This window comes from Peromyscus maniculatus, chromosome 1 (genome assembly GCF_049852395.1).
Source record: "Peromyscus maniculatus bairdii isolate BWxNUB_F1_BW_parent chromosome 1, HU_Pman_BW_mat_3.1, whole genome shotgun sequence".
NCBI classification, from domain to species: Eukaryota; Metazoa; Chordata; class Mammalia; order Rodentia; family Cricetidae; genus Peromyscus; species Peromyscus maniculatus.
Genome location: NC_134852.1, coordinates 106,894,315 through 106,918,748, shown reverse-complemented (window position 1 = coordinate 106,918,748; position 24,434 = coordinate 106,894,315). Strand labels below are relative to the sequence as shown.

At 47.4% G+C, this 24,434-nt stretch overlaps 1 protein-coding gene across 15 annotated transcripts in view; it reads right to left on the bottom strand.

Annotated features, from left to right (window-relative positions):
• Tenm4 (teneurin transmembrane protein 4) overlaps positions 1-24,434 on the bottom strand; it is a 766,582-nt gene that overhangs the window by 710,297 nt on the left and 31,851 nt on the right. For 10 of the 15 annotated variants that reach the window (XM_076547372.1, XM_042280284.2, XM_076547364.1 and 7 more), the window contains exon 1: positions 19,602-20,467. The exons of 1 other annotated variant lie outside the window; for it this stretch is intronic. The gene's annotated coding sequence lies outside the window, so the exon portion shown is untranslated. Of the gene's footprint in view, positions 1-18,041; positions 19,536-19,601; positions 20,469-24,434 lie in introns of those variants that run through there. 4 more of the 15 variants (XM_076547381.1, XM_076547377.1, XM_076547387.1 and 1 more) reach the window with 3 other exon arrangements.

Sequence of the window (24,434 nt, the reverse complement as noted above, 5' to 3'; positions counted from 1 at the left end):
GTGGGAATGAGAGCTCTTTCCCAAATGCATCTGCCCTGAGCCAGGCTCTATGCTAATTCGCTCATTTAGTCCTTAAGTTGGTCTGGTTACCACATAGTGAAGAGGAAAACCTGAAATCCAAGAGTTTAGGTAACTGGCCAAAGGTCACACATATCTACAGTGCTTCTCAAGCCAAGACAATCTTGTATTGCCCCCCCCACCCCGACCCTCAGGTGACATTTAACGATGTCTCAGAAAAATCACAAATCAGTCACAAGTGGTGGAGAAGGCACCAGAATCTAATGACCCAGAGGCAACAATGACTATTCTACAATGTGTAAGACAGTGCAACCGAGAATCACCCAGCCAATGGTGCCAAGTTTAAGGCAGAGATGGCTGAGCCAGAACTTAAGTAGAGCTCCTCCTGACTCAAAGCAGGTGTTTTAAAATACTCCCTTGGATCCCAAGAGCCCCGAATTCTGAGCAGACTCGCCTACTCCTTTCTTCTCACAGCGTATGTAGTCTGAGTTGGAGCTCACTCAGCAACCTCATGTTGCTTCACCAGTCTGATTCAATGATGGTGCCCAGGATCCTGCTGAGGAACACCACTGCTGTGTGGTGTTTTGTCTGTGTTCTGACAAATAAAGCTAACCTGAAAGATGAGAGAAGCAATGGAGGAGCCGCTAGTGACTTCTTACCTCTCCAGATCCTCTGACCGAATGGGGCCAAGAATTGTCTCCATCTGTCTTACATTCCTCTCTCCACCTCCTGAGTGCTGGGATCAAAGGCATGACCCTCCCAAGTGCTGGGATTAAAGGCCTGTAACACCACTGCCTGGCTTCTATGGTTATCTAGTGGCTAGCTCCACCCTCTGATCTCTAGGCAAGCTTTATTTGTAAGAACACAAACAAAATATCACATATCCCCTAGACAAACAAAATATGATACAACACCCCACCCAAAGAAACCAGACATTCTCACCCTGGATCTTGGAAGAGAACACTGAGTGTCATTTTCTAGCCCCAGCAAGAAGCCCCTCGGGAGTCTCAACCTCCTTGCTCTCCTCCAGAGGTCGGAGGCTCACTCCCACCACAATAATCCAGTACTTAGCAAATAAGCTCCTCGCAGCAGAACCAAAGACAGCTTTTCATCCAGCTTAGCCTCCCTCAATATCTAAAGACCTGGGGGGCGGGGGTGTAACTGCTGATGAGCCCATTGATGAGCCTGTAAGAAACTGGCCCTGCCGGGCGTGGTGGCGCACGCCTTTAATCCCAGCACTTGGGAGGCAGAGGCAGGCGGATCTCTGTGAGTTCGAGGCCAGCCTGGGCTACCAAGTGAGCTCCAGGAAAGGCGCAAAGCTACACAGAGAAACCCTGTCTCGAAAAAACCAAAAAAAAAAAAAAAAAAGAAACTGGCCCTAAAGTCCTGGCTACATACTGCTGAGATCTGGGGTATTGAAGTTAAAGCCAGGCAGGATTATATTCGAACTTGGCTCCACTGTTTACACAGAAGACAATGGAGCATAATAAGTACAGCTGGCAGAGTTGCTACCATGGGCATATGCAAAGCCTAGCTATCTTCACTGGCAGAGTTTGATGCAGAGGACCTGGCTGTCACTCCCCACCTCTGGTATGAACTTTGTGACACCTGCTAGAGTCCCTCTGGAGTCCATTTCTGAACAAGTGAACTTAATTTTGTGATGATTAGGGGGATGGAAAACTGAGATGGGCGACAACAGATCAAGAAATGACAACCATGAGAGTTACCATGGCGATGCTTTAAACATGAAAAGTTCTAAGAATGTTCTGGAAATTACAGGCAGGCCTGAATGTGTGTGTGTGTGTGTGTGTGTGTGTGTGTGTGTGTGTGTGTGTGTGTGTGTGTGTGTGTGTGCTTATTTTGATGCTATGAGGCTGTCACCCAAGCTCAAGTCTGGAATGAATTTTTCCATACTACATATATATTTGGAATCTTAAGAGAGAGCTTTAAAGGGTCCTTCCAAGAGCTCAAAATAATTTCGAAAACAAGGTTTGATTTAGCAGTGATGGTAGGTGTCCGCTCAAAGGTTTGCCTGAAAATTCAGTGACCTCTGGAGATGGGACCAATCTTGTTTCTGGCACCTGGCGAGTTCCCCACCAGCCTCCATTTCCCACGGGCTAGGTAGAAGTCTCTATAGGAGGATCACTTGCTTTAGGACCAGGTGGATTTGTTTATGGACTCAGTTCTCTGACTCACTGTGGCTGAGGACTTTGGGCAAGGTGCCTGACCTCTCTGAACCACCTTTGGAAAGAAGGACTAAGAAGACTTCACTGTGGGAGGTTGCGTTGTTGTTATAGACATTTCACTGTCCCCACCACCCCATAGGACCTATATTAAACTGATGGCCGGTGAGGTGGTTCAGTAGGAAAAGGCACGGGCTGCTCAGTCTCATGACCTGAATTTGATCATTGGGATCCACATGGTAAAAAGAGAGAACTGACTCACAGAGTGTCCACTGACCTCCATGTAGAGGAGGAGCACATGCACCTACCTACCCATATTCATGCACACGCAATAAATAAATTAAAATGTAATTCTTTTATTCTTTTTCTTTCCTTTTTTTTTTTTTTGATTTTTCGAGACAGGGTTTCTTTGTGGAGCTTTGCCCCCTTCCTAGAACTCACTCTGTAGCCCAGGCTGGCCTCGAACTCACAGAGATCTGGCTGCCTCTTAGTGTTGGGATTAAAGGTGTGAGCCACCACGGCCCGGCTAAAATGTAATTTTAAAAAGACCTCCTGGGTTTGTTGTAAGGATTAAATGAGACAATGCAGGCTAGATGCCTTGTACAATTTAGCAAAACACTAAATGGTTCGACCTGTCAGATTCACTTGTCAAGGCACTGGGGTTTCCTCTGTGAACAAACAGCAAAGATCTCTACCTCCGTGGAGATTAATAGCATTTACAAGAGACTGAGATCAACAAAGAGTGGCCAGACCAGACATGAGAGCAGATCTAGGACCCAGCACTTTGGTAGGAACTGGCCAAATTGATGAACGACCCTGACCCTCCAGCTTTCCCAACTTTTACCTCCACTTGAAATCAGAGGAAAGCAACTCCACTTTATAAACCAGAATTGTAGAATGCTGGCTTCTAGTTAGCCCTCTTCCCTTGGCAACAGCCTCCAAGCAGAGAAGCCCAAAGCCTCCCCTCCTCTCACTGTGAAGCTGACTACTCTCCTGCCTGCCTCGGAGGCACTGACAAAGGCAAGTGATGGTGGCTGACTCCCTTGTTATAACAAGCTCTGAATAAACAGTCTCTGCCTGTGCCTATTTGGGTAGTCTTTATTCATTTTCAGTCAATAAGTGTAATAAATAAGTAAATTACATAGCACGCTCTGCCCTTGACCCACCTCCTCCTTTTAGATTATTCTCAACATAGCAGCTAGGGTGATCTTGTTAAAAACACTAGAGCATAACATTTAACACGATGGAAAGAAGAAAATATATAGTAGGGTTAGGGACGCGTGGAATAGTAGAGCAGGGGTGAGGGCAAGGTTCTGACTGCAAATAGATTGTCAATGGCAAGGCTTGATGAGAAGTGGCTATTGGAGCAGAGCAGGGGGTGGGCAATTACCCCTGGGGATATCAAGGGGAACAAGAAAAAGAACAAGGGAACTCTTGAAGCAAGAGTGGACCGGATGCTCTACAAAGCGAGGAAGAGAGGGTTGGGGCAGGAGGCAGGTGGGGAAGCCTGGTGAGGGTGCTTTGTGAACTTTGAAAGTACATTGGCCATTGCCCTGAGGCAAGTAAGGATCCCTTATTGAGGCCTGAGCAGAGGAGGGACAAGACCAGAGCTATATTTTAATATAGGATTTAAATATAGATGTAAGAAAACAATAGGATCATTCTAGCTGCTAGGATGAAAAGAAAATGCAAGGAGGAAAGGACAGACTGAGAACCCAGGGCAAGATGATGCCACTATCCAGATGAGAGAAAATGAGCAGAGAGCAATTTGATAGCAATAAGGATGGTGAAAATATGTCAGTTTCTGGGTCTATTTTTGAAGGTAAACCATCATAAGATCTCCAGATGGTTCTGTATTCAGACATGGAAACAAAAACAGGCACTAAAGGTGACTCCAGTGTTTGGGATCTATGAAGCATAGGATGTAAGCTCCCACTGGTCAAGATAGGCCGAAGACTATAGGCAGAACATTCCTTGAGGTAAGGATGAGTTTGGGATTCATCATGTTCAAGACAGCTAAGAGATTATTCAAGAGAAATACCCAAGAGGAGGTTGGACTCTTGAGGCTAGAGTTTGGAGAACACTCTAGAAGAATCTTCCTTCTCCTCTTCTGGGTGCTCAGCCTACCCAGAAATTCTGGAATGTGTGGTCTAAGCTCAGCTGTGTGACCTGCTGGCCACCTCACCTGGCATGACACAGTTTTAAACATACAACCGGAAGCAGAGTGCAGTGAAGTTGTATGCTCTGAGGTCTCCAGAGACACCATGGTATCCATGGTAAGTGACAGACTCTACAGCTTCCAACTTAACATAGGAATGATGAGAACATCTTTGACCAAACTCCTCCCAGACTAGGAGAACCCACATTTGCTTCCTGCTCCTGTGGGCCCATGAATAGCACGGATCAAATGCTCTGAAGTGCTACATCATCTTTGACCTAGAAATTTCAAGTAAAGAAAGTGGGTGAAAGGAACTAAACAGAAAATCCCACAGCGATGTGAAACTCAGCATTATTTGCAGGGGGAGAAAAACTGGAAACAACAGTGGGAAATTAGAGAAATAATGGCACATCCTTGTGATGGAAAATTACATATCTAAACGGCATGCTGGAAAGAAAAATGTAATGGCATGGGAAACGATCTTCACATTAAAGTCAGAAAACGATGTGTATAATTTGCTCTCTGTGGTAGGAGTGAGCAGGATTAGAGGAAGATTACAATTTCAGGTAAGGGACTAGAGAGATAGTAACTTACATACATTAGTAACCCCAGGTCCAGGGGATCTGAAGTCCTCTCTGATCCCCATCCTTGTGGTGCACATAGATACGTGCATGCAAAACATTCAAACACAGAAAATAAAAGTAAATAAATCTAAAAGAATTTTTTCAAAGACTTGCACATAAAAACAATATTCGCGAGAAGAACAAATGTTGAAGAGAACCGTTGTTTGTATAGCTACAGGAATGTGTGTTGTTTTCACTTACTATCTGGGTTACCTTAGGCTTTCTAAATGTTCTGGTGTTAGTGTGCATTGTTCATATTATAAGGGAAAAACACATAAATAAACATGATATTTTTTTCATTTTGGTAGTGCAGAAAATTGAACCCATTGCCACATGCATGCTAGACAAATGCTCTATCATTCACCTATACTTCCTGCCCCCAAACATGAAAAAACCGTAACATCTTTAATGTAATAGTTTAATAATAAAATTGCTACCTCCTCCACAACATGTCACAAAGCTTAATAGATTTAAGGATGGCAAGGAAGCCTGGAGAGCAAAATGCTCCAACTGCAAGTGCAATTGGTCCCTAGCATGATGATGATGGCCACTGTTTACTATGTTGACTGGCACCCTGCAGCTGCCACTACAGAGACCACAGCGACTCTGACAGCCAGATGCACACCGCTGATAGACCTCATTCATTCTACAATGGTCTACTCCTGGTACTTATGGACTTGGGGAGATGAAGAGGAGAAAGTAGAAACAGTAGAAAATCAGAGTTTCAAAGCCCTGGTCAGCTGAGAACGGGGTGTCCATCATCAGCCCTTGCAGCTCCAGGGAGTCTCTCAGGTCCACTCTCCAGTCTGTCGAATAAGAATTTCTGTTTGTGTGAAGGGGCTGTGTGTGGTGTGTGCACGTGTGTACAGGAGCATAAGTGCATGCTTTTCTACATACGCCTTTAGAAGCCAGAGGTTGACATTGGGTGTCTTTATCTATCTCTTGATACCCGAGGCTCATCATTTTGACCAGCCTGGCTGGTCAGGGAGCTCCTGGGATTGTTTTGCCTCTGCCTCTCCCTGTTCTGGTGTTATAGGAGCAGGCCAACATGCCCTGCTTTCCCATGGGTACTAGGGATCCAAACTCTGGTTCTCCTGTTCCTGTGGCAATCAATCATTTCTTCTACTGAGTCATCTCTGCAACCCTGAGAACCTACAGTTTAACAAGTCTTGAGCTAGTTCCTACATGCCTTAAGGTATTTCTTGTTTGTTATTTTGTTTTGTCTGTGTCTTGGGATAGGCCTTCTTATGTTGTCTAGGCTGGCCTTGAATGTGTGATCCTCCCGCCTTAGAATCTCAAGTTGCTGGGATTCATAGAGAAATGCACTATTACATCTGACATTAAAAGGCCTCTCTATAATACAACTCAGTTTCCAGGTTGGAGGTAGATTTGAGATGCTCTAAAAAAAAAAATGCATCCAAAGGAGTGGGGAATTCCTTCATTTTTATTATTTGTATTGACAGTATTCATATTTATTTGTGTGTATTCACGCATGTGACTTGAAGGAGGACGTATGTGCCATGGCACATGCGTAGAGGTCAGGGGACAACTTTGTAGAATGTGTTATCTCTTCCACCTTTGCATAGACTCCAAGCATCATACTCAGGTAATCAGACTTTTATAGCAAGCACCTTTCCCGGTGAAGTCATATTGCCTGCCAAGGACTTCTGAACAAATTGTAGTCATCTACAAGATATAAAATCTCCCAGACTCCCCAAACTGCAGAGCCTTCAGACCCTTCCACAATGCCAAGTCTCCAGCACAACTTTGGGAGGTTACTGCCGTGAGGTGTGTCTTTGACATGCTGAAAGAGATGAAATGGCCTCTCTTCTTCTACCTGGGGAAGCGCAAGAATTCCCACAGGCTGAGGGAAGGTGTACAGGAGTGGTTAATGGGCACAGCCCAGGAGAGCATAAAAAGAGCAGAAGCAGCCCAAAGGCCTAGCCTGACACCTCCAGGCAAGGCAAGGCCTTCCAGATGCAGAACACAGCTGTTGGAGCAAACAGAGCAGGCCAGGGGAGAAGGCCAACTCTCCCACTGAGATGCCCCAGTTTGCCAGAGGCAGGGTGGAGGGCAGAGCAAGGAGCCTTGATTACCATATTCTAGTCCCCTGGCTTTAGTGAATTAGGTCACTCACCTCATATATAAATTACTCAGTATGGGATCCTTTCTGCTTCTTTGAAAAGGGGAAGAAACTAGCGTTTAACGAAGCTCCACTCTATGAGTCATTTCTCAGCCCTGGCTGTACTTTGTGATCATGGTGGTAGCTTTGCTGGCTCCCTCCCTTCCCCCAACCACACACACACACACACACACACACACACACACACACACACACACACACACACACGTTGAACACTCATGGGAAAGGGGCTGGTTTTCAGTAAGAACATCCCAGGTGAGTCCACTGCAGGGATGGGGTCAGAAATCCCTGTCAGGCACTGTAATGAAACCATAGCTGGCACTGCACAGTCATTCGGAGAAGCAGGGAGAGAACCTCATGGCTTTGCAGAAGACCAAGCTGGTGCAGGAAGCAGAGAGACAGTGGCTACTGAACCAGGATCTGCTCAACAGAGATGTCTGGCTTTCTACTTCTACAGACATCTTCATTATCAACAGGCAAAGATGCCAAGGTCTTCCTGGAGCCAGGCTTGTCCAACCTTGCAACCAGTATCTTCAAATCCTCCTATGTCTTAGATGACCACCCCCCCCCCCACACACACACACACAGCGCAGACCTCTGCCCACCACTGAATTGCACTCACAGGCTTCAGAAGCAGGTCAGAGGACCCGGAGCTGAGCAGATGGTGGAATAAGAAGAAATACGCCAATGCCAGAAGCCACCACTGGCACAAATGACACTGACCAAAAGATACTATACAAGTGCCACAAAACCCTTTGGAGCCAGACTTCGATTTCCCATTTTATTGACCTTTGAAAAAAAAAGGGCAGGTGCTCAGAAGATTTCTATGCACCTTGTTTGAATGTATACAGCCACCAGGTGACAAGACAGAATTCAGCCTTCACTGTGCCGGCATTTCCCCAGTCTTGCAAGACTTGCCCACCCCACCCCCACCCCTACCCCCAGCTCCCAGGCAAAGCACTCTACAAAACCACAGCACAACGGAGAGCCATCAGCAATTAAAGGAAAAGGAACTCAGAACTTCGCTGTACCTCAATCAATTACTTTTCTTTCCTTCTTGTTTCTCTTTGCTTACTGTGGTGCTGAGGACTGAACCCAGGGCCTTGCAGTGCCAAGCAAACCCTCTGCTCCTGGGCTAAAAGTCAAGAAATCATTTTGAGGGTTCTGGGAATAATCATGTTGACTCAGCAGTAACAAGGACTCCAAAGCTTGTCATAAATGATCTTTCCCAATAACCATGCTAGCAACCCTGCCAACTTCGGAATATTATTCCCACTTGATGAACAGAGAAACTAAGGCATGCAGACGTTAAGTAGCTTGTCAAGGTCCCAGAGAAGAAGGCATTAAAACCGGGAATGGTAACTCAGTGCCACTTTGAGATGCCAGGGGAGAAAGCTCGGGAGGAGATTGCTCAAGGTTGTAGTGAGTGTGCTGATCTACAGTCCTAGACACTTCCTGGAATGTGGCTCCACACTGAGCCTCACAGCCACTGTCACTTAGCAGATTGGGACTACTTTTTAGTTAGGGGCCCTTTGAGTTTTAATCAGTCAGCCCTGTGAACAAAGCATTCCAGCTTTATTTATTCCTTGGGAGAGAGAAGCAGAAAGGGCGGGGACTGGTTAGGGACTTACACAGCATTTCAGTCCTATGCACTGCAAGAAAGCCCATAAACACAATGGACCAGGTGGAAAACAGCTTCCTAGTCTGGACCAGAGACAGATGGGGACCACCGTCAGCCACATCTCTACCAGGTTTGGCCCTACCAATCAGATAAGCCTGTCAGATAAGGATCATAGAACCACAAGACAGCTTCTATCTTCCTCTGGAGAGTGGGGATCCCAAAAATTATCCAGGGAACATCATGAGTGTACATTCTAGACAGTGCACACCAGGCCCTAACATCATCTGCATCTTTACTTGCTTGGACTGGATCTTTACTAACGTGAACACTGAATCCTCACTGCTATGAGATGTGAGGTTGATTTACTGCACTCTCTATTATTAATAGATGAGGACAGTGAGGCACAGGAAGGTTCACCCAAGGTTTCCATGCCAGGAAGGCGATGGCTCAGGGTCTGAATACCAGTTCTTCCTCTGAACACAGTCTCCAAAGCTGTTGTTCTTCTCATTATCCTACCCTGCTCATCCGAGTCACCTCAGTGTCTTCTCTCTCTTCCTTCCTTCCTTCCTTCCTTCCTTCCTTCCTTCCTTCCTTCCTTCCTTCCTTCCCTCCCTCCCTCCCTCCCTCCCTCCCTCCCTCCCTCCCTCCCTCCCTCCCTCCTTTCTTTCTTTCTTTCTTTCTTTCTTTCTTTCTTTCTTTCTTTCTTTCTTTCTTTCTTTCTTTCTTTCTTTCTTTCTTTTTCCTTCCTTCCTTCCTTCCTTCCTTCCTTCCTTCCTTCCTTCCTTTCCTTTCCTTTTCCTCCTTCCCTCCCTCCCTCCCTCCCTCCCTCCCTCCCTCCCTCCCTCCCTCCCTCCTTCCCTCCCTCTCTCTCTTTCTTTCTTTCTCCTTCTCTGAACCTGGAGCTTGCCAAGCTGGCTATCAGTGAACTTCAGGGGTCTCTCCCCCACCCAGCACTGGGGTGGCAGGCAAATGCTACACCCAGCTTCATACATGGCAGCTGGGGTCCCAGGCCTGAATACAGCATTATGGAGGTGAAGACAGAAGGATCCAAGGAGCTTACTCACCAGCCTTTCTTGCTGAAAGTTAGAAAGTCTTCAACGTTCCCTGAAAGATCCTGTTCCAAAAAATAAGGTAGCAAATAGCTGAAGAAGATACCCACTGTCATCTCTGGTCTCCGCAAGCATGTACACACGCACACAAACAAACAAACAAAAAACACATACAGGTATAAATAGGGATTCAATAAATAAAATGCTTATACTACTAGTTAAATGTGGTTGAAAACCTCACTGGGTATCACACCTGTAATACACACCTATAATCCTAGCACTTGGGATGCTGAGGCAAGAAGGCTGCAAGAATAACATTAGCCTGAACTACTTAGTAAGTTCTAGGCCAGCCTAAGCTATACAGCAACACTGCTTCAAAACAAACAGATAAATAAATATAAAGGAAAGGAGGGGAGGAAAATTTTTAAAAAAAGAAATCAAAAAACTTTTCTTTTTCTTTCTTTTTTTTTTTCTTGTTTTTTTGTTTTCTTTTGAGACAGGGTTTCTCTGTAGCTTTGGTGCCTGTCCTGGCTCTCACTCTGTAGACCAGGCTGGCCTTGAACTCACAAAGATCCACCTGGCTCTGCCTCCCAAGTGCTGGGATTAAAGGCCACCATGGCCCAGCTCAAAAACAACTTTTAAACTTTGTGTAATATTTTAAACTTTGTCCAGTCCATTCCTTACTCTTTCCTCAACTAATAAGCAACACTGCAGGGAACATTGCTATTCTGAAAACTTCTCTGTCTGTCTCTGAGTATCTTCTTTGGCTGAGTCCCTAGAAGTGGAACACTGGACTAAAGGGAGGAAGGGTTTCTGAGACTACTGACAGTTACTGCCCAATTGCTTTCCTCGGAAGAGTACATTCATTTGCATTTCCACCCGTGCAGAAGGAAAGTACCTGTCTCCCATCGCTCTCTCCAGGAGCCAGCATTGTCGTAAAAATAATCTTGGCTAATAAGGAAGGTGATAAATAATAGCATGAGCCTTCAAAGAGGCACAGGGTGCTCATCTTACAAGGGATGTGTGGCTGCCAGGATTTGAGTTCATCATTTGCTGTCTAGAGTTGGCTCCCTAATGGCTACCCCAAAGTGCTGTGCCACAGTTTGAGCTACTCAGTATTCTTTATGTGATAGCCAGTTTGGAGAAGTTTTATATTTCCGCTCCATGAATAGCAAGGACTTTTGTCTCATTCTTTGATTATCCCCGTTATCTAACCTAGTGCTGCTTCTGAGAACCTTCCACAACTATGGAAGCCTTTTCTAACTGCAGTATCTATTATGGTAGCCACTATCAATAGACAGCTTTTGAACCCTTGCAAAATGGCTTCTGCAGCTGGGGAAATGGGAGTCTTAATTCTGTTGCATCTTGGTTAAATTTAACTTCAATTGTGACTAGTGACCACTGAACTAGATTGTGCAGCTCTCTGCTGTCTACTGCACTGTGAGACATACTATTGAGTGAGGAATTCAGGTTGTCTCCTAACTCCACCTGCCACTGCCATATTTCCATCAGGGCGAGAGTTGGCCTCTTACCCCCTCAGCTTCATGTGTCCATTTATTCTCTCAAATGGAGGGCTAATGCTACTTATCAGTCATGTGGGGTGATGTAGGGATCAGCTAATTAATGTTTGCAAAGAGCTGCATTACTAACTGGTTCTCAGAATAATTGCACCTTAATAAAACGTTTAAACAACCAGTTCTCATCCAGAGGCCAAAGAAGAGCTGGGTTTATTTAGTAAAATGCTGGTTTCTCTGACTCATCCTGAACTGGGTCCTTTCACTGTGGACCTTATCAAAACAAACCCCTCATTGGGAAGGTTCTCTCAATAAGCAGATACTGATATGGGTCTTCATTGTGGAGTTGCTATTACAAGTTTGATGAGGAAATTAATAATACAAACAAGATTGGGGAGGGTGGATATTTAACCAACTTGAACAAATTGCTTTTAAGCTCTTAAGCACTTTAATTGCTTACATGATAATGATGTATATTTGTAAATGTCTTGATCTACTCCCAAAGTTGGCCCAGAAAAAAAAAAAAAGAGAGAAACACTTCTAAAAACAACCAGTTTGTTAAGTGCTGAATTTTGATGACGTGGCATTCTAGAAAGTTTTACGGTTGCCATTCTATGGAACAGAGGAGGTAAGAGCTAGAGAGACTCACTATGAAATGTCAGTTCCAGGCATGTGACCTTGGGAAAACTGCTCCTCCTTACCAAGCTTCCTCATCTGGAACAGACTCCAATGGCACTTGATAGGTGTTCCCTTGATTCTTGTCTCTTATCTTTTACTCCTTCACAACTTAGGACAAGAGGGTTCACTATACCCTTCTAGCTGTGTCTGTGGACAGGAGGATGCCTGGGATCAAGACCCATAAGGTAAGACAGATGCTCTCTTTCTAATACAAGCCCTCAAATCTAGGATAGCTAGAACCTCTTGGTGTCTGGGGGGGTCACTATTGTCATGTTCTAAAAGAACATCAGAGAAGAAGGTGCTTGGAAACATTCTCCTCAGCATATGCTTTGGACACAAGCCTGGCGTCCAGTAGCAAATCGGTTGAAAATACAATTCTCGAGTCCTCCAGCCCACTGAACCAGGAGATGCCTCTTAACGGGATTCTCATTTAGGTGCGGACACACGTTCACCTCTGAGCAACACTGGTTCCCAATGCCTCAAATCTACTCTCCTCTCCCAAGGCAATTTCAGAGTGAGGAAAACTGACTCTAGGGATTAGCGAGGTATATGCAAAGCTCCGGCCCTTTTGTTTGACTTTCAAAGGGTTTGAAGACCAAACTTCCAAAAACCAACAGGTATTTCACAGCAAGAAAACAGACTTTTTCAGGGGGAGAAATTGTTTGTTTGTTTATTGTTTTGATACAGGGGCTCTCTATGTAGCTCAGGCTAGCCTTAAACTCACTAGGTATCCCAGGCTAGCCCGGAACGCTTGGCCTCCAAGCACTGGGATGGCAGGTGTATGGCTTCAGACCCAGTTAAAATCCCCCTCTTTTTTTGAAGCCTAATTTCTAGGATGCTAATGGTTAACTGATTGCCCTTGTTATCCTCTGGCTCTCAGCTCCCATATCACAGCTGAGCATGGGACAAAGTGGGGAGAAGTGGGCAGTGGCCACTGCTCTATGGACTGTTTCACTTGCCGGTTTCCACCTGTTCTTCCCAACAAAAGAAAAGCCAAGACAAATGACAAAAGCATTCTTTCACTTTCCCTGATGAAACCAGAGTGTCGTAGGTAGGTATCAAAGGCAGCATCTAAACCGTGTCTGAAGTCAGAGGCAGTGACCAACAGAGCCACTTGGTATATAGTGACAAGCCGTCATCCAACATCCCTGAGGTGACCTTTTTTAACAGATCTAAGGGAACTCCTGATTGCTCCTGCTGAGGATGGGGACACCTTGGGAATGGGAGGCTTCCCTTACCAGTTCCACAGAGTTCTGTGTCAGATGAAGAGTCATCTAACCACAGGGAATCAATCTTTTCTGGGTCACAGAAAAGCAACCAGGGAAGGACCAAGGCTGACAAATACCCCCTCTGACTGAAGTGGATGTGTACCGAGGGGACAAGATACCCAACTAATTTTGCTTTTGAAACAGCAAGTAGGTACAGTGAGTGATTTATTTACCATTGCTCTGGGATAGTGAAGAGAACCAGGGGTTGATTTGGAGTGCAATGCCACTTGGCAGGTGGGGCAACCATGCTTCTTTGAGAACTGTGTCCCTCTCCACTGTCTCTTCCTGGGACCTCCTAGGTCAACTGAAGGCCTGGGAACCAAGGAAAGGGAAGAAGTGGAAAGTGTGGCGCTACCCTCTCTGCAAGTGCTGGAAGGCACGCTCACTTCTCCAGGGAACTGTTTGTCATTTATCACGGAGCCAACCCCACCTACAAGGCTGAGGAACATATTTACATATCTCAACTCCACTGTTGGCTGAAGCACCAGAAAAAGGGATGATTCCAAGACAGCCAGGGAAGAAAAATGTTCTTGGAAAAAAGAGGATTCGACTATCAGTTCAGCAGAACATCTCAAAGTTATGCAAATCCGCTGTGTGAGGTTTGCATGTCACCTCTCCTCTCCTCCACCATCTCAGTGCCCAAGCTTAGAGGGGATGGTGGGAAAGGAAACGGCCAGAGTCTAGCTTAAAAAGATGCAGACAACACGGTTTACCCTACTGCTTCTCGTGTGTGGCAGAGCCTTGGTGCAGCCTTTGACGCTGCAGCCCTACTTTCTAGGAATTTGTCTTAAGGAAATGCTCAAATTCTGTGGAATGTACAAAGCTGACTATTGTGGTTATGTTACAACAAAACACTAAAAGTAAACAAGAAATCAAAAAGTGAGGACTGGCTAAACTAAAGCATGTCGTATTAAAACATCTGGGTTCTATACTCCCATTGGAAACTATTGCCTCTGTGTGTGTGTGTGTGTGTGTGTGTGTGTGTGTGTGTGTGTGTGTGGTGTGTGTGTGTGCAAGTGTGCGTGCCTGCCCACAGGGTGCTACAACAGGATAGAACTATATGCTTTTTTGCTAAGCAAAAATGAGCATTTAAAATATTACAAATATGATCTCCCTTTTTCTTTACTCATAAGGTCTCAAAATACAACCCCAACAGCAAGTAAACCTATTTTGATTTTGTTTTTGTCTATATTGTCTGAATTGCTTCAACAACAACATTTTACCTAGGTTATCTAAGTAAAAACAATAGATAAAAAGGATGACAAAGTAATAAATACATAACCCATACAGTACACACCATATACGTATGTGTGCGTATGTGTATGAACACATGCACATAAACATATACACATTTATATTTACAAGTTCCATTACTTTCCTATGGAAAGTTACAAGGTTTGGGAATCCATGTTACTGAGCTGCCTGGGATCTGGGGCATGTTACTTCAAAGCGTCTCCTAGAGCTGTCTGCCAGAGCAAAGCAAAGATGGAGTGATGTGGCTCTCAGTTACAATAAACTTGCGTGTTAGACCATGTAAGAAGGCAGGTAAAAAGTGGCCCCTTAGATCTAAAGTTGACTTTAATGGACCCTCCTAGGCTTTTAGAATCAAATTTGCAAGGGGGTGGTTTGAATCCTATTGTTCCTTCATCTCACTGTTTAGATTTATGGATGTGGGAGAGTGTCCTGGGCCTGGGGAATCCAAAAGCTGGGGCCAGGGCAGAGCAGCTCTCTGTCTGAATAGGACAAGCGGCGGCTAAGGACTCAGGCGAGCACTTGCATGACTGTGTTTGTTCAATCTCCTTTTCCTCCAACCTCCCTCACAGTGCAAGAGTGGAAACCGGCGTCATCAGGTGAGTCCCTCACTGGTGTTGTCCAACAGTCTTTTGCTTAAATTCCTAATCACCTCTTTTCCCAGAGTTGTAACTTCTGATCTGAAAATATCAGCTTATATAATATGCCAATCTGCACAAGGATGCAATTCTGTCAAAAAAAAAAAAAGGGACCCAATGAAGCACAAATTCTAACAAAACTGGAAATGACTTTTCTAAGAAAAGAGAAGATATTTTTGTGTCAAGCACTTGAAGCTGATTTTAAATAGACTTTGGATGCGATGTTGCTGGTTCTTTGGGCACTGTTGATTTCTGTGACTAACTTCACCCAGCAAATGGACAACAGTGGAGAAAGTCGGAAGAGGTGGGATGGAGTGATCATCTGTGAAGCTTGCCAGAGGTTTAGTGGGCGCCAGGGCTTGCTTACAGCATCGTAAAGTAGATGGCATTATCACATTTTGCAGGGGAGAGAAGTGAACCTCCCAAAATAACCTGTCTAAGGCCACTGGGCCACAATCCCTAAGGCAATGTGCGGAATCCCCATCAACATCCTCCCACAAAATAACAAAAGGCTGAAGGGATTATACTAAAAAGAATTAAAATCTATTGGAGGAGACTCCTCTAACCCAATGCCCACCCTTCTGCGGGAACATCTGCTCACTACTTAGCATTCTAGACCATGCCATTTGCTGTGCTCCTTAAACCGAGCACTGGTGGTGACCCCCCACCCCACCCTGGGGCAAGGACTGACTCTCCTCCACAGGGTGGTTTCATGGCTTAATGCCCAAAGCCTACTTCCACCCAGAGATGACTTGATTAAAAGCAAGACTGGCAACCCAGGAGCGGGAGAAATCTCTAGAGAATGGACTCTCTCCATCCTTCACACCTTCTCCACCCAAGAACATGGTAATTTCCCAAGCTACCCTGCTTCCTGTCCCCACTCACTTCAGTACCAGCACCAGGAAAAGCTGCTAAACCATAAGAGCATCTACAGAGGCATCCACCACTCTAAACATCCACAAGGACCTAGGGCTGACGATTAAGTGCTGGAAGCAAACATGAAGTACACACTGACCCAGTCAGTCCCTCTAGGAGAAAGGGCGTGCTTCCTTCTTGTCACCCTCAACAAAGAAAACGGATTCTTTTACAGGAGTCTTACAACGCCTAGAAATAGGGAAAGCCCATTTTCAGGCTATGGTCTGGCCTGGTTACAAACCTCTGGACTCCTCTCTCCAAACACACACACACACACACACACACACACACACACACACACACACACACACACGCAGAAAACTTGTTCTCATTGCCACCACCTGTGAAAACAGTCTTTGTAACTTTAGCATAGAGAGAAGCCGGCAAAGTATAGCTGCAGGGCGCTTGAAGCGCACCCAGGGTCTTACAGAAAGTGATCAGGCATTGGAAGGGTGGGATACTGATACATGCTGCGACCCAGGCTGGATCCCGCTCCTTGTGGGAACTTGGCTGCCACAGCTCGGGTTTCAGTGACCAGGCCCCGCCCACTCTGCAGCCGGGCCAACGCCGACCACTGATCAGGCCACCAAAAAGCCCTAGGCCGAGGGCGCCCAGCCCAGGTTGGCAGAAAGCTGAAGGGGGCCTCAGCCAACCCTGGAAAACCCTTCCCGGAGGCTTCTAGAGGTGAATGGAGAGGCAAGTCACGTGGGGCCAGCAGCAGGGCTGGGGAGCTAGGTGTTGGGCCCCGAGAACTGGGAAACAGGTTGTCGCCGAACCCATCCCCACCCCCAAGCCGCGAACTGACTCCCGCCATGCCCTGGGAGCGAACCCGGCCGCCTCCGGGGTGCAGTCCTCCTTTCCCAGCTCCAGCAACTGGGCCAGAACCACTAAAGCAGCCCAGGCGAAGGCGCCTTCAGCAAGGTCAGGACGAGGCCGGCTGGCACCTGGGGATTTTTCCCAGCCCAGCATTGGCTTTGCAATCGCATTGTTAAGGATCATGGCAGAGGCAGGAAATCCGAACAGCCCCACAGGTCTGCGCGAGGGAGGATTTATTTTACAGCGCCGAACACACTCAGACAGACTCGGGATTTCAGGGGGGAGGGGATGCGGGAGTTTCACGACGCTGGAATGTGGCAAAAACAAAACCCTCCCCACCCATGCACGCTATCTTCTGACTTGGGGGAGGGAGTTCAGGGCCACCAAGTCCCAGACTTCAGCGTTCCGCAGGCTTCTGCCAGAGCTGGGATAGCTTTTCCCCTCTACAGGCGAAAAACAAGATTTAAAAACACTCCACTACTGTGGTTCTCTATCAAAGCCCATCAACGTGCGACAGGCTGCGGCAGCGAATGGAGGCAGCGAGATGGGGAGCGGGGGAGGGCAGGTGAGCGCAGTAGAAACAAACTGTTTTCCGTCCAGGAGAGAGGCGAGGGGACAGAAGCCATATCACGCACTCGTTCCGATCGCATCTGCATTAGGTACATAAATCGTTGCTCCCACACCCCACCCCCACCCCCTCATAGAGGCAAATACTCTACTTCCTAACCCTCCACCACCACCCCAACCTGGGCCTGCATGCCTGGGGCACCTGGACACTTCTAAAACGGACGGGGGCAGGGGCGCAGGTTTCTAAACAAGTGAAGGACGCTGGATTTAAAGACAGGGAGGGGCGCCAAGAGGGGCCAAGGAGAGATTCTTGGGACTGCCTAGAACACCGATTTTCCTAAAACTACGTTCCCTGGAAGGCCTTCCAACACCCACCTCCCCGGGTCACAAGGCTCCAAAGGACTCAAAGAAACCCGAGTTCTGACTCGCTTTTCTTCACAGATTGATCTTGGATCTCCACCCACTCAGTCCCTGCTTCAGTAGCCGGTTCCTTGGGGAGCAGAGCTTTAGCACCCAAAGCCCATTTCAGAAGTGGGCGCCTCGGTACAAGATGTCCAGCTCTCCATTCTCTTAAGTGGATCTCCCTCCCAGGTACTTACAGTCCTCAAGCAGGAAAACTTTCAGCAAGAACCGGGTGCTCGCAATACAGTTCTGGGTAATCACCGAGGCAGCTTATATAATTGCCCGCGATACTGTTCGGCAGATATCCTCCGTGCACGGCCTCACAGCTCAGCACATGGGCACCCTCTGGCCTCGGCGCTGGGGATCGCGAGTGTGCCCCACCGGCGCCTTCTACGAAGCAGAAGGGCGATCTCCAGGGCAAATCAAACGCCAATAGTACGCTCAGATTCCCCGCAAACCCGGACTAACTCCCTGCATCCCTGTAGCTGCGTTGGTGTGGCTTACTGTTAACTGCATGTGTACAAACCTTCTCTCCAGGGTTGGAGAGGGGGGTGGTGGGGACTGGGTGGGGGACTGGTGTAGGTCTGAAGAGGGGAACCTGAGCAAAACTCTCATTCACACAGAACCCGAGTTCAGAAACCGTCTTAACGTATCCCACTGAAGGGGGTGCCAATTTCCAAAGTTAGAGACCACGCAATTGAATTTCCAGTACTTTCCAACCTGGCCTAGGCGGGGGCAGGGCAGAAAAGAGGAAGGCAGTGGCTAGAGACACCCACCTACGGACCCGCCAAGAAGCACCGACCATTCAAGCCACCCCCCCCCCTAAGTAGTTAGCGGGGTATTCTTGGGTTACATGTGGACGGACACACACACACACACACACACACACACACACACACACACACACACACACACACACATTCCGTGCCACCACCTTCTGTCCGCTCCTCCAATGTAAAGACTGCATTTTTAAATCACTAGAAAAATGACTAAGGAGCTCAGAGATCACATTTCAATACACAGCACATTTCCCGAAGCTGGGGGTGCAAGTAGTCACACACTCACACCCGTGAACCCCCAGAGAGTCCGCTCGGCGCCTGCAGCCTCAACTCGCTCCGAGACAAACCGAATGAGAAACAACGCGGACCAGGAGGATAGGCAGCCTGTCGGGTTGCAGAGGGCGAGCGGCTTGGGGGTCGCGTCCCTCGGTTCCCGGCTCCAACCGCAGCGCGCACGGGGGCCGCTGCAGCTGGCTCTCGCCCCGCAGGGCAGGCTGCAGCACGGGAGCCCGGCGCCGCCTCGTGGGCTCCTCCAGCGCCCGCCGGGAATCTGGGGCGGGCGAGTCTGCAGAGGAGCTGCGGGCGACTGGGCCATGGTGGGGAAAAGGAGCTCGGTGCATCAGACGAACCTGGACCGATCCCACCCGTGGTCCAGAGTCTAGGGCTGGCTCCCACCTCTCCACTTCCCCCAACACTCGCTCCCAGGCTCCAGTCGGCGGCGGACTCCCGGGGCTGCGGTGGCCGAGGCTCTGAGCTCCAAGCTCCTTGCCTTGCCGGCAACCTAGACGCCCGGCTCTCCTTCTCTTCCTCCCTCCCTCCCCGGTGCGGAGCAGGAGTGCAGGCTAGCATCTTCCGGAGCCCTCAGCGAGCTGCCTGAGCTGCCCGGACCTGCGAGCGCAGAGAGGGGCGACAGAGCTGGCGAGCCGCCGCCGCGGTCCCCAAGGCGCTTTTTCGGTAGAGCTGATCACGCCGCCTTACCGTGGCTGCAGGCTGCCACCGCCGGGGAAGCGGGGACGAGGACGGCGGGGAGGTGAGGCACTGCGCCGCTGGCTCCACCGCTTCACGAGCCGGATAGAGGCGACCAAGAAGAATCAGGTCCGGGTTCTGCGCTCAGCTCCGACGAGACCAACAATAGCTCCCGCGGGGAGCGGAGCCCCAGCGAGCCTCCAGCGGCGCGCACACGCCGGGCTCCGGCTCCCGGCCGCTCCCGGCCGGCGTCCCTGCCAGCACTGCTGCCCCACATGAAACAGCTGCAATCCCGAGGATTCTGGGGGTTGGGGCGGGGGTGAGCGCGCGGGTGTGTGTGAGTGTGTGTGTTTAATAGCTTCCCTCCTCTTCTTCCCCTCCCTGCCTGCTCGCCTGCCTGCCTCCGTCCCCCACCCTCGCTCTCTTACACACAGGGCGAGCTAGCGAGCGAGACACACTCACACACACGCACACACCACACGCGCGCGCGGACACACACACACACACACACACACACACACACACACACACACACACACACGCAGGTTACATGAATGGGAGGCGGGAGCCAATCCTAGGAGCCCCGGCGAGCCGCACTTAGAGTAGGGCTGCACCACGGCGCCGGGGGGCGCCACACAGGTGATGAGCCCCTCCTCCCCTGGCTACTCGCCCTCCTCTCGGCTCACACATCTCTGTTGTGTGCATGTCTTCCCTTATCTCCTCCATCCCTTTCTCTGAGCTGCTTTCTCCATCTCCTCATCTCATTTTTCTCTCTGGAATTCTCCAAGCTCTTAGTTCAGTATTTTTCTCGGGTTCCTCTTTGACCCTCCCTTCTGGCTTCCTCAGAGCCCCTTCGAAAACTTTTTCCTCCCCTGCCCCTACTTCTCTCTCCTTCCTTCCCTCTTGTCTTTTGTTCTCATTGGTTCCCCTCCGAGTTGCCGGACTTCTCTCTCTCCTCACACTTCTCTGCTGGTCTTGGCCTCCCTCCTTGCCTAACCCCCTGAAATGCTTTTCCACACCTCCAACTCTTCCCGGGGTTTGCCTTTGCCAGTTGCAGCTGCTGCTTGGCCAGAGATAATTAACGGTTCCTTCCTTGGGCATGCAAGATGCCTTAAAGAAAGGCCTTCCTTCCTCGGACAACTTCCCCAAAACCATGGTAACAGCTACTGAGTCATGATAGCAATCACTGGGGGTGGGGGTGGGGGGCAGTAGTGAATATAGTCCAAGAAATTCCGATCCCTCTTGAATCCGGATCGTAATTGACAGCATATTACCAAAGCAAGGACATTTGTTTGTGATGGAGAGAGAGACAGCTTGAACTCACAGGGGCTTTCCGGAGAGAGACTTAAGGAATTCCCACCTTGACTTTAGAGTATTTCCCCTCGCCCAGCCTCACTTTGCTCACCTGTAAAACAGGTTATCACCATCTCACTGGAAAGAACAATGGATAAAGCATTGGAGTGCACAGGAAGTACTCAGCACTGGCTTTCTTCACCTCTCCCATCTTCTGCTAGCTCTCTATAAAGTGCTCTGGGAAGGATAGGCGACAGTGTTGATTTCATACTAACGTGAAAGCAAGGTTAGGCTCTTAAAAACAAACACCAACCAACCTGCTACTATGTGTTCTAGAGACCCTGTGTTGATTACAAAGCCACCCTGGTTTATAAATTTGGGGTGCTGGATGGTTAGTATATTCCCACTTTAGCATGCAGAAAGGCGAGAATGGGGATGGTGTGGGCAGACTGCTTTATAGTCACTCCAATCTATTTTTAAAATCCTCATGATGAGTGAACACTGACCAGAGACAAAGCCTTTGAGACTAACTAAAATGTCAAGCCTTTGGAAGGCATTTATCAACTACGTGTCCTCGCTGTAGACACCAAATGCTGACTACCATCATGAATGACAGTCACATTATGTCCTTCAACAAGTACCTGTTGACCATCTAATCTGTGGCAGGTATGTAATGGGCTCTGGCTGCTTAGGTATGAAGCTAACTGTCCCTGCTTTCTGGACATCGGTGTCCTAGACATGTCTAATAAATACATGAGGAAAAAGACACATAGGCTCTGAGCAAGTGCCATTTCTTCAGTAGCACTTTCAGACCTTATTAAAACATGAAGTCCATGGTGGGTATAACAAGGGATGTCTGAAAGTGAGAACTTTGGAAATTACCTTCAGACTATGCACCTTCTTCAAGCAATGAGAAAACAGACCCTGATTTTGAAAGCAGTAGGTGTTTAATGAGAAACAAGATATTCACATAGTTTCAAAGTATCTCCCCACAAGATTCAGATCATGTCAAAGGAGGCAATAATAGCTTTAGACCAGAAAACTCTGTCAGAATCCACCTTCATCAAAACATTAAAGTCAGCATCATAGGGATAGTAACAGGCATTATGTGCCCCTGACACAGTGCATGATGAAGGATATAATGCCATTCCTGTGGTATGTCTGCAAGAAATAAACAACCAGAATCTAATCATTGAGACATGTCAGACAACTCCAAACTGAGAACTCCACACAAGTGCCGAATGCTATTCAAGAACAGCAAAATCATGAAAGAGGACTCCAGAGTAGTTTCAGAGAAAGAAACAGCTTAGTTGATATGACAATAAATGTGACATGTGATCCTGGATAGAGCATTACTGGGTGAATTGGCAAGAGTTAAATAAAATTTATATTATACAATAATATGCCCACGTTACTTTCTAGTTTGGGTGGTTATATAGGAGACTATCTTCCATTTAAATGAATAGGCAGCTGAAATATTTAGAGGTTCTAGAAAAAAGAAGTAGCAAAGCCAATCCCTGCCTTTCAAAAGAGACACAAGTGTAGGTGTGTCAGCCTGAAAGGTACAGGATAAGCCCAATATGTCCATCCTAGTTTAGGGGGGCAAGAGAAGGCTTCCTGCAGGAAGGTTAGCTTCTCAAGGCAGGCTAGAGTGTGAAGGGAGAGGGGCTGCTTTCTTAGTCAGGGAACCACACAGGGCGTGAGCAAATGCATGAGGCACATAAGGAAGCATAACTGAACATGTAGGTCATTACTGGATCAAGTTTAGAGCAGCAGGCATGCTTGGATGATGGAGGGGTCTGAAGGAAGCCAAAGATCCAAAGATCTCAGAGTTCACTTGCTGGGAATGCGAGAAAGCTACGGAAGGTTCTTAGCTCTGCAGGGATGTGCTCTTACATATATTTGAAACAAGATGATTTGGCAGTAGGGGGAAAAAACAGGAATGGTGATAGCTTGGGAAGACAAAAGGTAGGACTAAGCAAGTCATCTAGGTAAACTGAGGCAATTGTCATGAAGAAAGATGAGGAGTGATCTGAAAGCTTGGGAATGTACAGTGAGCATGTTTGAGTGGCTGACTAGATGGAGTTGGGCTGGAAGTCCAAAGTCACAAGCAGTTTAGCAATTTTGTTGTGCTGGTGGGGGATGGAACTACTCTCTTTGCAGCAGGGGGAGCGGGTTCAAAAGGAAGTAGAGGTCTTGGGGGGGAATGAAGTCTGTTGTCATATGTGATAATCCAACTCTGTTGCTAACTGCACATGCTTCTGTGTGGGTGTGTTGGGCCACAGAAAACACATGACACTAAAAGAAAGGATCTACCTCGTGTATTCCACCAAAGGCTGGGATATCGTTGACAAGAGACCCACATCATTTATAACGATGGCGACAGAGATCAAAACAACCTAAAAGGTAAGTATGAAAAGGAAAATGGGAACAGCCTTTGTTATAATATTATACATATACTCTTAAAGTACATTTCATCTAATTTTTCATACCATTAAAATATCATTGTTATTATGTAAAAAAAAAATTAGCACAAGATCCAGAATTGATAATTATACTTCAAAATCTTTTAGTAAAAATATCTGGGGAACGAAAGGAAAGAAAAAATAAAAATATGTCAAATATTAGGTATGATTGCCTCAGGTTGGTGGGATTATGAGTAACAGGTATTTTCTTTTTTGTATTTTTATATGTTCTCTAACTTGCATAATAAATGCTCCTTATTTTCATAATAAAAAATAAAGAACTGTCGTGGAAAACACACACACACCACTGGATGCCCTCCCCATCCACTCTATCCCTTTTCAAGGTGCCCTCCCCATACTTCTGAAGAGCTAAGTGCCTTCCAAACTTCCTCATCCAGAGTGAAATGCCAAGGCATTTAACCAACCAGGGGAACTTATCAGCTGGTCTGGAGAGGGGAGGGGGCGATTTTGTGGAGGAAGATGCGTTATTAGAGCCGTCAGAGCTGTATACATTAAAGATATTTGCATTGCCCTTATTGATTCTGTAATATGTTACAAGGAAAAGAAAACAGTGGGGCCAAGAAAATGTGAGTCTTTAAAGGGCAAGTTTTAATTAGGAAACATATTTATTTGAAAAAAAAAAAAACACTTCTGTTTGGAGACCAGCAGTTACTACAGGAGGGTTTCTAGATGTGAGTATTCCAGGCAAGGGGTCGCCGAGGGCCGAAGGCCAATGCTTGCCGCCTGCTGCCTGCTGCCTGATACTTGGTCAAATACCAAGCTGGTTACATAGGATTTAGACACCCACTGGTGAGCCCCAGCAAACTTTCACAATTAGAGGGTAAGGAAAGGGCCAGTCCATGTCCCCAGGCGTTGGAAAGCTTGGTGTAAGCAGAAAGCTCCGTAGAACAACCCCTCCAGCTGCCACGCCCGAGTTCCTACCTCTTGTTTAGCGGGAGGGTCCAGATCTCCAACCTGAATAACAGTAACACAGCACCTAAGCAGAGCCCTTTCACCTTTCCCTCTGCTGATTCACTCAATCCCTTACCCACCTCAAGGGGGAGCCTATCACAAAGAACGGGGACCA